General features: G+C 37.5%; 1 protein-coding gene and 1 pseudogene across 6 annotated transcripts in view; one reads left to right on the top strand and one right to left on the bottom strand.

Annotated features, from left to right (window-relative positions):
* The window catches only part of SUGCT (succinyl-CoA:glutarate-CoA transferase), a 727,590-nt gene that overhangs the window by 165,140 nt on the left and 549,361 nt on the right, over positions 1 to 13,089 (top strand). The window lies entirely within an intron of this gene.
* LOC136171041 (tropomyosin alpha-3 chain pseudogene) overlaps positions 1,052 to 13,089 on the bottom strand; it is a 42,185-nt pseudogene continuing 30,147 nt past the window's right edge.

Raw genomic sequence — 13,089 nt, 5'->3', positions numbered from 1 at the left:
CACCAGGGAAGTCCCCTGCACATGATCCATTCTGTTAGTGGTTGGGAATAGGGTAGAGCTGGTACAACACTTTGGTCTCAGAGGTCTCATCTTAATGTCTAGTCAATTGTTGCCCAAAGATACCAAAAAGCTGAAAACCTGAATAATAGTTCTTTTCCCAGCTAACTCCTCCTGGAATCACCTTTCTAGTTTGGTGGGTATTTTTTGCAGAGCAATGAAGTTTCCTAAAATGAAGTCTTTCTCTGGCTGTTTGACTCTCAGTAGGGTAGGCCCATACCTTTTCCCTTCTTCTGTAGAAACAGCAATATGAATTAAGCTAAAATGAGAAAGTGAGAAAGGGATTAGAAATCAGAAGTGAGAAAAAGATTAAACTTCTTCTTCAGAGCTATAGAGTTATCTGGAATGTTTTGCAAATGGTTGCTACATTATCAACAGCAAAAAAGATAATTACAAAATGTATACATCACAACATGCTTTTGTAGACACTTTGCATTGTGCTCTGCTTAGTTCAGTCGCTCAGTCATGTCCAACTCTTTGTGACGCCATGGACTGCAGCATGCCAGGCTTCCCTGTCCATCACCAACTCTTGGAGCTTGCTCAACTCATGTCCATCAAGTTGGTGATGCCATCAAAATATCTCATCCTCTGTTGTCCCCTACTCCTCTTGCCTTCAATCTTTTCAAGCATCAGGGTCTTTTCCAATGAGTCAGTTCTTTGCATCAGGTGGCCAAAGTATTGGAGCTTCAGCTTCCAATGAATATTCAGGACTGATTTCCTTTGGGATTGACTGGTTTGATCTCCGAAAGGCAAACCACTTCAGCATTCTTGCCTTGAGAACCTCATAAAGAGTATGAAAAGGTATTGTGCTCATATTCCTTTAAACGTTGTTCCCAAAGGTGCTCAACCTCTAGCCTAGCTGGGCTTCTGGGCCGAGGCAGTTTGGTAAAGATACAGGAGTGGGGTTGGGAGAGGTGAAAGCAGCCTTCCAATTACAGATCTGTCCTCACTTTAAGATCCGCTTCGGGCAGACTGGTGTCAGGTGGAGTCAGAGTCAGAGGGAGGAGCAGCAGCAGGGCGGGACTAGGGTGCTCTGCATCTCATTCAGGTCAAGCAGAGTCTGGTCCAGTGTCCTTCGATGCATCTCACTGTCTTCCAAAGCATCAGTTGTTTTTCACAGCTTGACTGTTGATCTCTCAGCAAACTCAGCATGGATATCTGCCTCCTTAGATTATCACTAAGAATCTTTATCTCTTTCTCATATTTGTCTTCTTTTTGAGAGTACTTCTCAGCAGCACTCAGACATTTCAGGTTCTGGTCCATCAGCCTGATTTGCCCATCCATCTCTTGACAACGGGACTCTGCCAGTTCAACTTGCTCCTCTGCATTCTGAGTCTCCTTGTCATCACCAACCTATGAGCCACCTGTCTCTTCAAACTTCTGATATACCTCTTCTGCAATGTGCTTATCTTCTTTGAGTTGGATTTCCCAGAGTTCCATTTTTTCTTCAACTTTTAAGGTTTGGTTTTCAGTATCCCGCATACCTCTCTTGTTCTCATCAGCAACTTTCTGGGCTTCATCTAGCTTTTGCAGAGCAGTGGCCAGGCGCTCTAAAGCATGGTCCAGTTCCTCTTCTTCCAGCTGGAATCTGTGGTTCAAGGAGGGCACCTCAGCCCATTATATTTGTAATTTTGTTTTCCCATGTTTTGAATTTAAAACTCATCTATAGTTTATTTTCGTATGTAGTATGAAGTAAGTTTTAACAATTTTCCCCTTCTGCATGCATGCATGGTATGTTGCTTCAGTCGTGTCCGACTCTTTGCGACCCTGTGGACTGTAGTCCACCAGGCTCCTCGGTTCATTGGATTCTTCAGGCAAGAATACTGGAGTGGGTTGTCATGCCCTCCTCCAGGGGATCCCGACCCAGGGTTCGAACCTGAGTCTCTTATGTCTCCTGCATCGGCAGGTGGGTTCTTTACCATGAGCGCCAGCTGATTTTCCCTCTGGTGCTGCTGCTAAGTCGCGTCAGTCGTGTTTGACTCTGTGCAACCCCATAGACGGCAGCCCACCAGGCTCCCCCGTCCCTGGGATTCCCCAGGCAAGAACACTGGAGTGGGTTGCCATTTCCTTCTCCAATGGATGAAAGTGAAAAGGGAAAGCGAAGTCGCTCAGTCGGGTCCGACTCTTCGTGACCCCGTAGACTGCAGCCTACCAGGCTCCTCCGTCCATGGGATTTTCCAGGCAAGAGTACTGGAGTGGGGTGCCATTTCCTTCTCCTTCTCTCTTAGTATTAACAGATTATTCTAGAATATTGAATTAAAGTTTATTTTTTGTCAATTGTTTAAAGTGTTAATATTATCATGTATTAAATTTACAGGTGTTAGACATTTTCTGACCCCTGTCTTCTCTTTGCTCATGTGTGCCCAGTTGCTTAGTCATGTCCAACTCTTTGTGACCCCATGGACTGTAGCCTGCCAGGCTGCTCTGTCCATGGGATTATCCTGACAAGAACACTGGAGTGAGTTGCCATTTCCTCCCCCAAGCGATCTCCTGACCCAGGGATTGAACCCGTGTCTCCTGTGAATCCTGAATTGGCAGGTAGATTCTTTACCACTGAACTACTTGGGAAGCCCTCCCTTTACGCGTATCTCCTCTCAAATTTGTGTCACTCTCTGTAATGTGCTCTGATAGTCTGTGGTGAACATTTACTCCTTGTTTTTCCTTTTTATTATTGACTTAGTTATTTTTGTTGGTGATTTCTTTCCAAACAGGTAGAATCATTTTTTTTCAAGTGAAAAAAAATCCCTTTGAGGTTTTATTAGGAGTTGCATCAAATATATAAATTGTTTGGCAAGAATTTTCCCTTTCACCTACTGATTAATGCATTAGGATAATAAAGTTCTTAATACTGAGTTAATAAAATATTTCTGGAAACTGTTGTCTTCAATCACTTTTTTTTTTCTTTTTTAATGTTGCTTATCTAATTTGGTAGTGTTGTACTTAAAATTTTTACATCTGTTTTTCTAACAGTCATTAGTTTTTCTTTATTGTTTTCTCAGTTGTAGTATGAAGGCAATGCTAGATTTTGGGATCAAATTCGGCACTTTTCCATTCTTATTAGTCTTTGAATTTCTTTTTCATTTTTAAAATGATTGGGATATAATTTACATGTAATATTGTGTAAGTTCAAGGTGTACAACATGTTGATTTGATGAGTTTATATATTGCAATGTGACCGCCATCTTAGTGTTAGCTAACACTTACTCTATCACAGCACATAATTATCATTCTTTTTTGGTAGTGAGTATATTAAGAGCTCGTCTGTTAGCAGCATTAAAGTTGCACTTCTTTATGTAATAGAAGAAATATATTTTCTTTGAATGTATGATAAAAAATTTTTCTAAAAACTATCTGGTTCCAGTGCCCCTTCTTAGGGGTAAATTTTAGTTTGTAATATTTATTAATTTAGCTCTTTGGTTTAAGTAATGATCATTGCTTTAAATACATAATATTTTCTATTGTTTAATTAATCACCTCTGTTTGTCATCAGGCTTCTCTAATTTTGTGTGTTTGATGATTGATCCTCTTTTTTACTTCAATTTAAGTCAGGATAAATTAAATTGAGCTATTTAAAATCCTAAAGGATGATGCTGTTGAAATGCTACCCTCAATATGTCAGCAAATTTGGAAAACTCAACAGTAGCCACAGGACTAGAAAAGAACAGTTTCCATTCCAGTTTCAAAGAAAGACAATGCCAAAGAATATTCAGACTACCATAAATTTGAGCTAATTTCACATCCTAGCAAGGTCGTGCTTGAAATCCTTCAAGCTAGACTTCAGCAGTACATGAACCAAGAACTTCCAGGTGTACAAGCTGGATTTAGAAAAGGCAAAGGAACCAGAGACCAAACTGTCAACATCCGTTAGATCATAGAAGAACCAAGGAAATTCCAAATAGATATCTACTTCTGCTTTATTGACTAGGCTAAAGCCTTTGACTTTGTGGATCACAACAAACTGGATAGTTCTTAAAGAGATGGGAAAACCAGACCACGTTACTGACTCCTGAGGAACCTATGTGCAGGTCAAGGAAGCAACAGTAAAACTGGACATGGAACAATGGACTGTTGTTTATTTCCTCCTTTCAGAATGGGGAAAGGAGTACATCAAGGTTGTATATAGTCACTCTGCTTATTTAACTTAAATGAAGAGTACATCATGAGAAGTGCCGGGCTGGGTGAATCCCAAGCTAGAATCAAGATTGCCGGCAGAAATATCAACAATGTCAGATATGCAGATATACCACTCATGGCAGAAAGCAAAGAGGAACTAAAGAACCTCTTGATGAGAGTGAAAGAGGAGAGTGAAAAAGATGTCTTAAAACTCAACTTTCAAAAAACGAAGATCATGGCATCTGGTCCCATCACTTCTTGGCAAATAGATGGGGAAAAAGTGCAAACAGTGACAGATTTTCTTTCCTTGGGCTCCAAAATCACTGTGGATGGTGATTGCTGCCATGAAATTAAAAGATGCTTGCTCCTTGGACGAAAAGCTATGACAAGCCTAGAAAGTATATTAAAAAGCAGAGACATTACTTTGCCAACAAAGGTTTGTCTAGTCAAAGCTATGATTTTTCCAATAATCATATATGGATGTGAGAGTTGAACCATAAAGAAGGTTGAGCATTGAAGAATTGATGCTTTTGAATTGTGGTGCTGGAGGACTCTTGAGGGTCTCTTGGACAACAAGGGTATCAAACCAGTCAGTTTAAACTCCAATACTTTGGCCATCTGATGGGAGAGCTGGCTCATTGGAAAAGACCCAGATGCTGGGAAAGATTGAAGGCAGAAGGAGGCAACCTAGGATGAGATGATTGGATGCTATCCCTGACTCAATGAACATGAGTTTTAAAAAACCCTGGGATATAGTGAAGGACAGGGAACCCTGGTGTGCTATAGTCCATGGGGTTACAAAGAGTCAGGGTTACAGCTTAGTGACTGAACAACAACAATAACTCAGATTCTTCTTTTTTTTTTTTTAAGACTCTTGTCTTTATCAAAACGGTGACTTCTTCTTTAAAATTTTTATTTTTCAGTAATTTTTTAAATTCTGATTAAAGTCATATAATATAAAACATACTATTTGACCATATTTAACCATACAGTTCAGTGGCACTGAAAATGGTGTTATCTTTTTCTTGAAATTTGCAGCAGGATATTTTTAGGCTTATCTTCATTTAGTAATCTTTCTGGTTTTTTAAATTGACAAATACCTTTTTTTAATCAGGAAGGTGAACTTTCATTATCTTTTTATCTATTTTAAGAAATATCAGATTATGTTTATTTTGTGTCTGTATCTGTCTTCCATATTTATTACGTCTCCTTTATTTTTGCTCCTTTTCTGCTTTCTGTTTGATGGTGTCTGCACACAAATTATGGGTCTTCTTCTTCAAGCCCTGCTTTCATACATTGCTTATTTTCAGTTGCAGAATGAATACTGTGTCCCTTGCTCCCCACCTATTGTGTCGTTATCTCATTCCTCTAAAGAAAAATCTATTGTATTTTGTCAATGTTGCTGTTAAGTTATGAATTATAAGTGGACCTCTGGTGATTTCATTTATTTTGGTTCACTTAGAATATACTTGGCTGAAAATCTTTGGCATTTCTGTTCTAGTGTCTTTGATTTCAAGCGTCCAAGGTGGTGGTAGTGGTAAGCAACCTACCTGCGGATGCAAGTAGACATGAGAGATACTGTTTCAATCCCCGGGTTGAGATAAGGGTAAGATCTTACCTCTAGGGTAAGATCCCCTGGAGGAGGTCATGGCGGCGCACTCCAATATTCTTGCCTGGAGAATCCCATGGACAGAGAAGTCTGGCAAGCTACAGTTCCTAGGGTTGTACAGAGCTGGAGACAACTGAAGCGACTGAGCACGCACGCGTGCATGTATTGTTTCCAGTACTGTCCTCATTCTGCTTTTGAAGATAATTTGTAATACCTAAACATTAATGGCTAAATACATGAGTGAAAGTGAAAGTCTCTCAGTTGTGTCCAACTCTTTGTGATCCCATGGAATATACAGTCTATGGAATTTTCCAGGCCAGAATACTGGAGTGGGTAGCCTTTTCCTTCTCCAGGGTATCTTCCCAACCCAGGGATCGAACCCAGGTCTCCCACATAAATAAATTCATAAACATGGTGATCTAGGAAGAGTAACAGATAATACTTTGCACGTTAACTTCTTACAAGTTACACATTGTTTTAAAGAGTCCTCTCCTGTCTGATAGGTGAATCATACTCCTTATTGTTCTATTTTTATTGGTGATTTTGAATGTTTTTTTCCTAGTTTATTGAATGTGTAGTGAATTTTATATTATTATATATTTATGTTCTTTGTCTTTTGTGGTATGTCTTCTTACGAGTTTTTTGCAGATTGATGCTATTATGCCTGTCTGACAGTTGTTGTATCTACTCTTTTCTAGGCTATTTTAAAGTTTTATTTATGTTTTTAATGTACAAAACATTATATTTAGGTATTAAATTTTATAATTTCTTTTGTGACCTCTTCTATTGTTTTTATGCTTAAAATATTTTATATCTTGAAATATAATAATAATTTATCTCATTTGGTTAGTTTTATGATTTCACAAAAAAAATCTATGTATGTTTATTTACCTCCTTTTAAGAAGTAATCACAAGAAGTAAACAAATTGGGTTCCTATTTCCTTGAATGGATTATTAGATTTATTTTGGGATTTAGCATAATTGTATGAATAATAGTGTGATTGTATTTTTTTTCAGTATTCTTTCAGGATTCTCCAAACCTTTATGATTATTATTGTATTAATTTACATAACACCCTTGTGAATTATGTAATAACTGTGATCAGAGTTCCACATGGTGTTTTTAGAACATCTCTAGAATAAATAAGGTTTAATTTTGTTAACAAAACATTTGTAAGCAGTCTTTATGACTAGTTGACATCACATTTAGAGTTTGGGATAAAAATGTAGTTCTATTTAAAGGCAGCTTTGCCAACTCATCTTTTATTTTCTGTCTTCATTTTTAACCTATGGAACATTTGCTACACTTTCACCTCTTCAAACATGGATTATGATTGAAGAGATGGAGATTTGAATTTTTAGATTAGTGATTCTCAGTCTTAGCTTCACACTGGAATCACCCCAGAAGCCTTTTAAGAAACATTAATACTCAAATTTCATGGCCAGAAAGTACTTTTTCATTGTTCTGTGATGGGACCGAGCATTAAGAGTGTTTAAAAAGCTTCCCAGGTGATTCTAATGTGCAGCCAGAGAAGAAAACTACTATTTCAGTGCTCCCCAATGTTTTTGGCAGCAGGGACTGGTTTCTTGGAAGACAATTTTTCCATAGAGCAGGGTTGTGGGAGTGGTTTTGGGGTGATTCAAGCACATTACGTTAAAAAAAAATATTTAAGTTTTTATTTTATTTCTATTTTATATTGCTCATATAGCTAATTAACAATGATGTGATAGTTTCAGGTGGACAGCAAAGTGACTCAGCCATACATATACCTGTATCCATTCTCCCCCAAACTCCCCTCCCATCCAGGCTGCCATGTAACATTCAGGAGAGTTCCCGTGCTGTACCAGTAGGACCCAGTTGGTTATCCATTTTAGATATAGCAGTGGGTGCATGTTGATCCCAAACTCCCTAACTGTCCCTTTCCCCATTCCTCCCCCTACCTTGCACAGCTATAAAGTTCATTCTCCAAGTGTGTGAGTTTGTTTCTGTTTTGTAAATAAGTTTATTTTGTATTGGTTTTTCTTTAATTGATAGATTCCACATATAAGGGATGTCATAAGATATTTCTTCTTTTCTGACTTATTTCACTCAGTATGACAGTCTCTAGGTCCATCCGTGTTGCTGCAAATAGCATTATTTCATTCTTTATAAGGACTGAGTAATATTCCATTGTATATGTATCACTACTTCTTTATCCATTCATTGAGATTGCTTCCATATCCTGGCCATTGTAAATAGTGCTGCAATGAACATTGGAGTGCATGAGCCTTTTGAATCATGGTTTTCTCAGGGTATATGCCCAGAAAACTGGTACAGATGAATCTATTTGCAGGGCAGAAATAGAGATGGAGATGTAAAGAACAAATGTGTGAAAATGGTGGGAGGGAGGGAAAGGGGGTTGGTTGAATTGGGAGATTGGTATTGACATGTATATACTTATATATTTTTACATGTGTGTAAAATAGATAGCTAGTGGGAAGCTGCTGTGTAGCAGAGGGAACTCAACTTGGTGCTCTGTACTGATGTAGATGGGTGGGATGGAGGTGTGGGAGGGAGATTCTAGAGGAAGGGGATATATGTATACATATGATTGATTCACTTCATTATACTATAGAAACTAACACAATATTTTAAGGCAGTACTTCTGCCCACAAAAGTCAGCTGGCGAGGGAACTGGGACAGTCCATTGGGTCAGTGTCCAGAGCACGGAGCAGGGCAGAGCAGGCTGGAAAAGGATGGAGGTTGAAGGATAAAGTAAAATAACCAGGAGATTAAAAAAGAAGTGGTAATCCCAGGGAGAAGGACCATTATGTACTATTGCACAGAAATGTGACAGATGCTTGGCGATTCTGGGGGCATAACAGGGAGCACATAAGGTAGGAATGTGAAAGGAGAATGTGAAAGATGAGGCTGGATAAATATTAATAATAGCTAAGACTTTTGGTGATGGGTGCTTGGTTAAATACTTTACATAATTTATTCCATTCAATCATCATGTAGTTATGAAGCTGGCCATATCAGGTAGCCGATATGACTCTTGTCCACAAATATGTATGTAATTTTTTTAATGTTAACCCAGATTTGACTGTGAACCTTTACTGCATCTTGTTAAATTGTATTTCAGTCACTATTTTGGTGCCTGCCCTCTCCATGGAGTTGCATATAAATCCAGGAGATTAGCATGGTGCCACGTAAATGGGGAGGACCCTAATTTCTAGGCCTCTAGATGCTGCTTACCTTCTCTTTGTTTCTTGGAATCCCTGGATTTTCAGCCATGAGTGGGATCCTGGAGTCTTTGTGGGGGCTGCCAGCCCTGTTGAACTCTCTTAATGGGGGCTTTCTTTATCCTTCCTAGAGTCATAATCTATGTCAGAATGGAAGCTTTTGGTGAGAATCGTAGGAGGTATATTGTCTCTTGTTCCCCTTTTAGACAAGGTTATACTTAGAGTTTTTAATTTTTATTGGAATATAGTGCTCTTCAATGTTGTGTTAGTTTCTATTGTACAGCAAAGTGTTATCAGGTATATATATATATATATACACACACACACACATCCCCGCTCTTTTTGGATTTCTTTCCTCCTAAACAGGTCACCACAGAGCACTGAGTAGAATTCCCTGTGCTATACAATCTGTTATCATTAGTTGTCTGTTTTATACATAGCAGTGTAAATATGTCAATTGCAATCTTCCAATTCATCCCACTTCCCTTTTCTCCTTTGGTGTCTGTATGTTGGTTCTCTGTGTCTTTCTCTATTTTTGCTTTGCAAATAGGTTCATCTGTATCATTTTTATAGATTTTTCCATATATATGCATTGATATGTGATACTTGTTTTTCTCTTTCTGACTTACTTCACTCTATATGATAGTCTCTGGGTCCATCTACATCTCTGCAAATGGCACAGTGTCTTTCATTTTTATGGCTAAGTAATATTCCATTGTATATATATGCCACATCTTCCTTATTCATTCCTCTGTTGGTGGACATTTAGATTGCTTGCATGTCCTGGCTATTATAATCTGTGACAATTTTTTAATTTACATTTTTGTAACCTATTTTACTTTTGGAAAACATAAACCATTTCTACTTCTTAGAGATTGTGAGATGCCCCATTTTACCACCAACTCTTTTGAGCAAGGGTTGTTTTCCTTCTTTTGATAAGGGGAAAATTTAGGCTTTGGAGATCAGAAGGCGAAGTTGAAGATATTACATAAGTACTTATATGATAAGAGAAAAAACACATTTCCACAAATTTTTGATTGATTAAATTAAAATAATAATAATTGTGAACAATTTTTTGGTAATATAGATTTGCTAATGAGAAGAATGGAAGTATTTTTGGGGAGGATAAAATTTCGCTTAATTGGGATGCAAAGTTATTGTTTCCCATCATCAGAATTGACTGCAAATATTTATCTCTTAATGCGATCTGTAATAAGAATTTATATAGCTCATCTTTGAAAATGTCTTTTCATCCAATAGTTCAGTTCAGTTCAGTCGCTCAGTCACATCTGACTCTTTGCAACCCCATGGACTGCAGCACACCGGGCTTCCCTGTCCATCGCCAGCTCCCGGAGCTTGCTCAGATTCATGTTCATTGAGTCGGTGGTCATTCAACCATCTCATCCTCTGTTGTCCCCTTCTCCTGCCTTCAATCTTTCCTGGTATGATACTGCCAAATAGTAGTATCAGTCCACAAGTATCTGATTTTAATTGAGCATATTCATAGCCTAGAAGGCATTTATAGAATTTATTAGATTTTTCTCCTGATTATTTTCCTTTTACATGTCATTATATTTCAGATTAATCACTTATAATAGAAAGTTAGGCGGAAGCTCCCTAATTGCACCCAGTTAAAAGGATTTTGAAATTTTGAAATTTCCTTTTCACTTGCATTGAAGTCTGGAAAACATTGCTGTAGCTTGAGCTCACAAAATATATAGCCTGTCAATCTGTGTGGGAATGGAATCCTACTTTTTATTTTAACCTTTGTGAGCATGGGAAGTATGTAAAACAGCCTGACATCATTTGTGATTCAGATGTTAGTCGCTGAAAGACTTTATCGTTATAAAATTTTGGCATGTATGTGCTGTTTTGTCTTGGAATTTTAGGTAGAATTAATTGAAAAACATTCTTAAATTCATAAGAAAAGCTGAGTTTTTTTTTTTTTTTCCAGAAAAGACTTGTTTCTGACCCTGAGTTTATTTTTTTATTTTTATTTTTTTCAGTATAGGGCAGCCTTTTTTTTTTTTTCATTTATTTTTACTAGTTGGAGGCTAATTACTTTACAATATTATAGTGGTTTTTGCCATTCATTGACATGAATCAGCCATGGATTTACATGTGTTCCCCATCCCGATCCCCCCTCCCACCTCCCTCCCCATCCCATCCCTCTGGGTCTTCCCAGTGCACCAGCCCAGAGCACTTGTCTCATGCATCCAACCTGGGCTGGTGAGCTGTTTCACCCTTGATAGTATACTTGTTTCAATGCTATTCTCTCAGAACATCCCACCCTCGCTTTCTCCCACAGAGTCCAAAAGTCTGTTCTGTATCTGTGTCTCTTTTTCTCTTTTGCTTATAGGGTTATTGTTACCATCTTTTTAAATTCCATATATATGCATTAGTATACTGTATTGGTCTTTATCTTTCTGGCTTACTTCACTCTGTATAATGGACTCCAGTTTCATCCATCTCTTTAGAACTGATTCAAATGAATTCTTTTTAATGGCTGAGTAATATTCCATGGTGTTGATGTACCACAGCTTCCTTATCCATTCATCTGCTGATGGGCATCTAGGTTGCTTCCATGTCCTGGCTATTGTAAACAGTGCTGCGATGAACATTGGGGTGCACGTGTCTCTTTCAGATCTAGCTTCCTCGGTGTGTATGCCCAGGAGTGGGATTTCTGTGACCCTGATTTAAAAAAAAAAAATCACAGTAAAACTTTACACTGTTAATCCATAAAACCTTTGTGTGGTGGAATGAGTCAGGATATTCAGCCTATACTTTCTGAGAAAGCTTCATGGGATTAACAATGGTTAAGCCACTAGAGCAAAAGAAGATCACTATTAACACTACTAGTTTAACATCCACAATATAAAATTCAAATATTTTCCTCAGTGTTCCTCCTGATGAATAATAAAATGAATAATCATACATTTTTACAAGCTCTTTATTTTTGTTCAACCGTCTCTTTTTGCTCCACATATAATTTTTAACCACCCTAAGTTGTTACACATGTTAGCAGATTCCACTTAAGTTGTATTGGATTATTACTTTTTCCCACTCATGTGAATATTCTTGTTTGTAGTGGTTTCAGGCAGCCTCTACAGGCTAATTCTTCAGTCACTTCAAAATTGACATTGACTCTTGGTATGCAGAACAACTGAGTACTGTCCATGACATCTGTCAACTCATTAAAACCAAGGAAAACCACTCAAAATAATTAGCCTCATTTTTGAATTGACCATACTGATACTGCTCCCAGTGTCTTTACTGTTCTTACCAAGACTAATACATAGTCCTACACAAGTTTATTTTCTCTGGACACATTGCTTCAGCTGCTGCAATCAAACACAACTTAATTAAGTTAGCATTGGTAAATGACTTCCCTTGCTTGGCTTACAAATGAACCACTTACAAACTCACTTTGGTTGCAGGCTCATTTTCATTTTTTTTTTTTTCTTACATCTGTGAAGAAATTCTTCTGTGATGAGATAGTCTGTTTTCATTTTGTAATATTTTATGACCATTGAATTTTCTGTGAGTTGGGAATACTGTGATGAGTGCTTAATCTGGAATTAAATATATTCTTTTAGCCCAGATACAATGTCATTGACTGATATACAAAGTACTTTGTCATTTAATTCAGTAACAACATGGTCCATCTTCCAGTGTGTACTGCAAGTTCGGCACACTTCTCTTATTTTAGCATGAAGGGTATCCACTGGTAATAAAAAAAGATTGTGGTAAGGTAATTCACATGACATTTGAAATGCCATTAAGTTATGACTGAGCCACTGTGATTCATAGTACACCAAGCAGGTGTGTAAAGCAATGAGAGTGTGGCTTCTATCACACCAATAAACTTTATTTATTTTTTATTTTTAATATTTTTATTGAAGTATAGTTGATTTACAATGTTGCATTAGTTTCTGGGGTACAGCAAAGTGATTCAGATATATGTATATATCTGAATATCAGCAATATCAATATAGTCTTTATATATATATATATATATAAGTTATATATATATATAAGTTATTTTCCATAATGGCTTATTACAAGTTATTGAATATATATCCCTCT

Source organism: Muntiacus reevesi, chromosome 6 (assembly GCF_963930625.1).
Source record: "Muntiacus reevesi chromosome 6, mMunRee1.1, whole genome shotgun sequence".
Taxonomy (NCBI): domain Eukaryota; kingdom Metazoa; phylum Chordata; class Mammalia; order Artiodactyla; family Cervidae; genus Muntiacus; species Muntiacus reevesi.
Note: the sequence above shows the minus strand (reverse complement) of the source record. Positions and strands in the feature narration are given on the sequence as shown.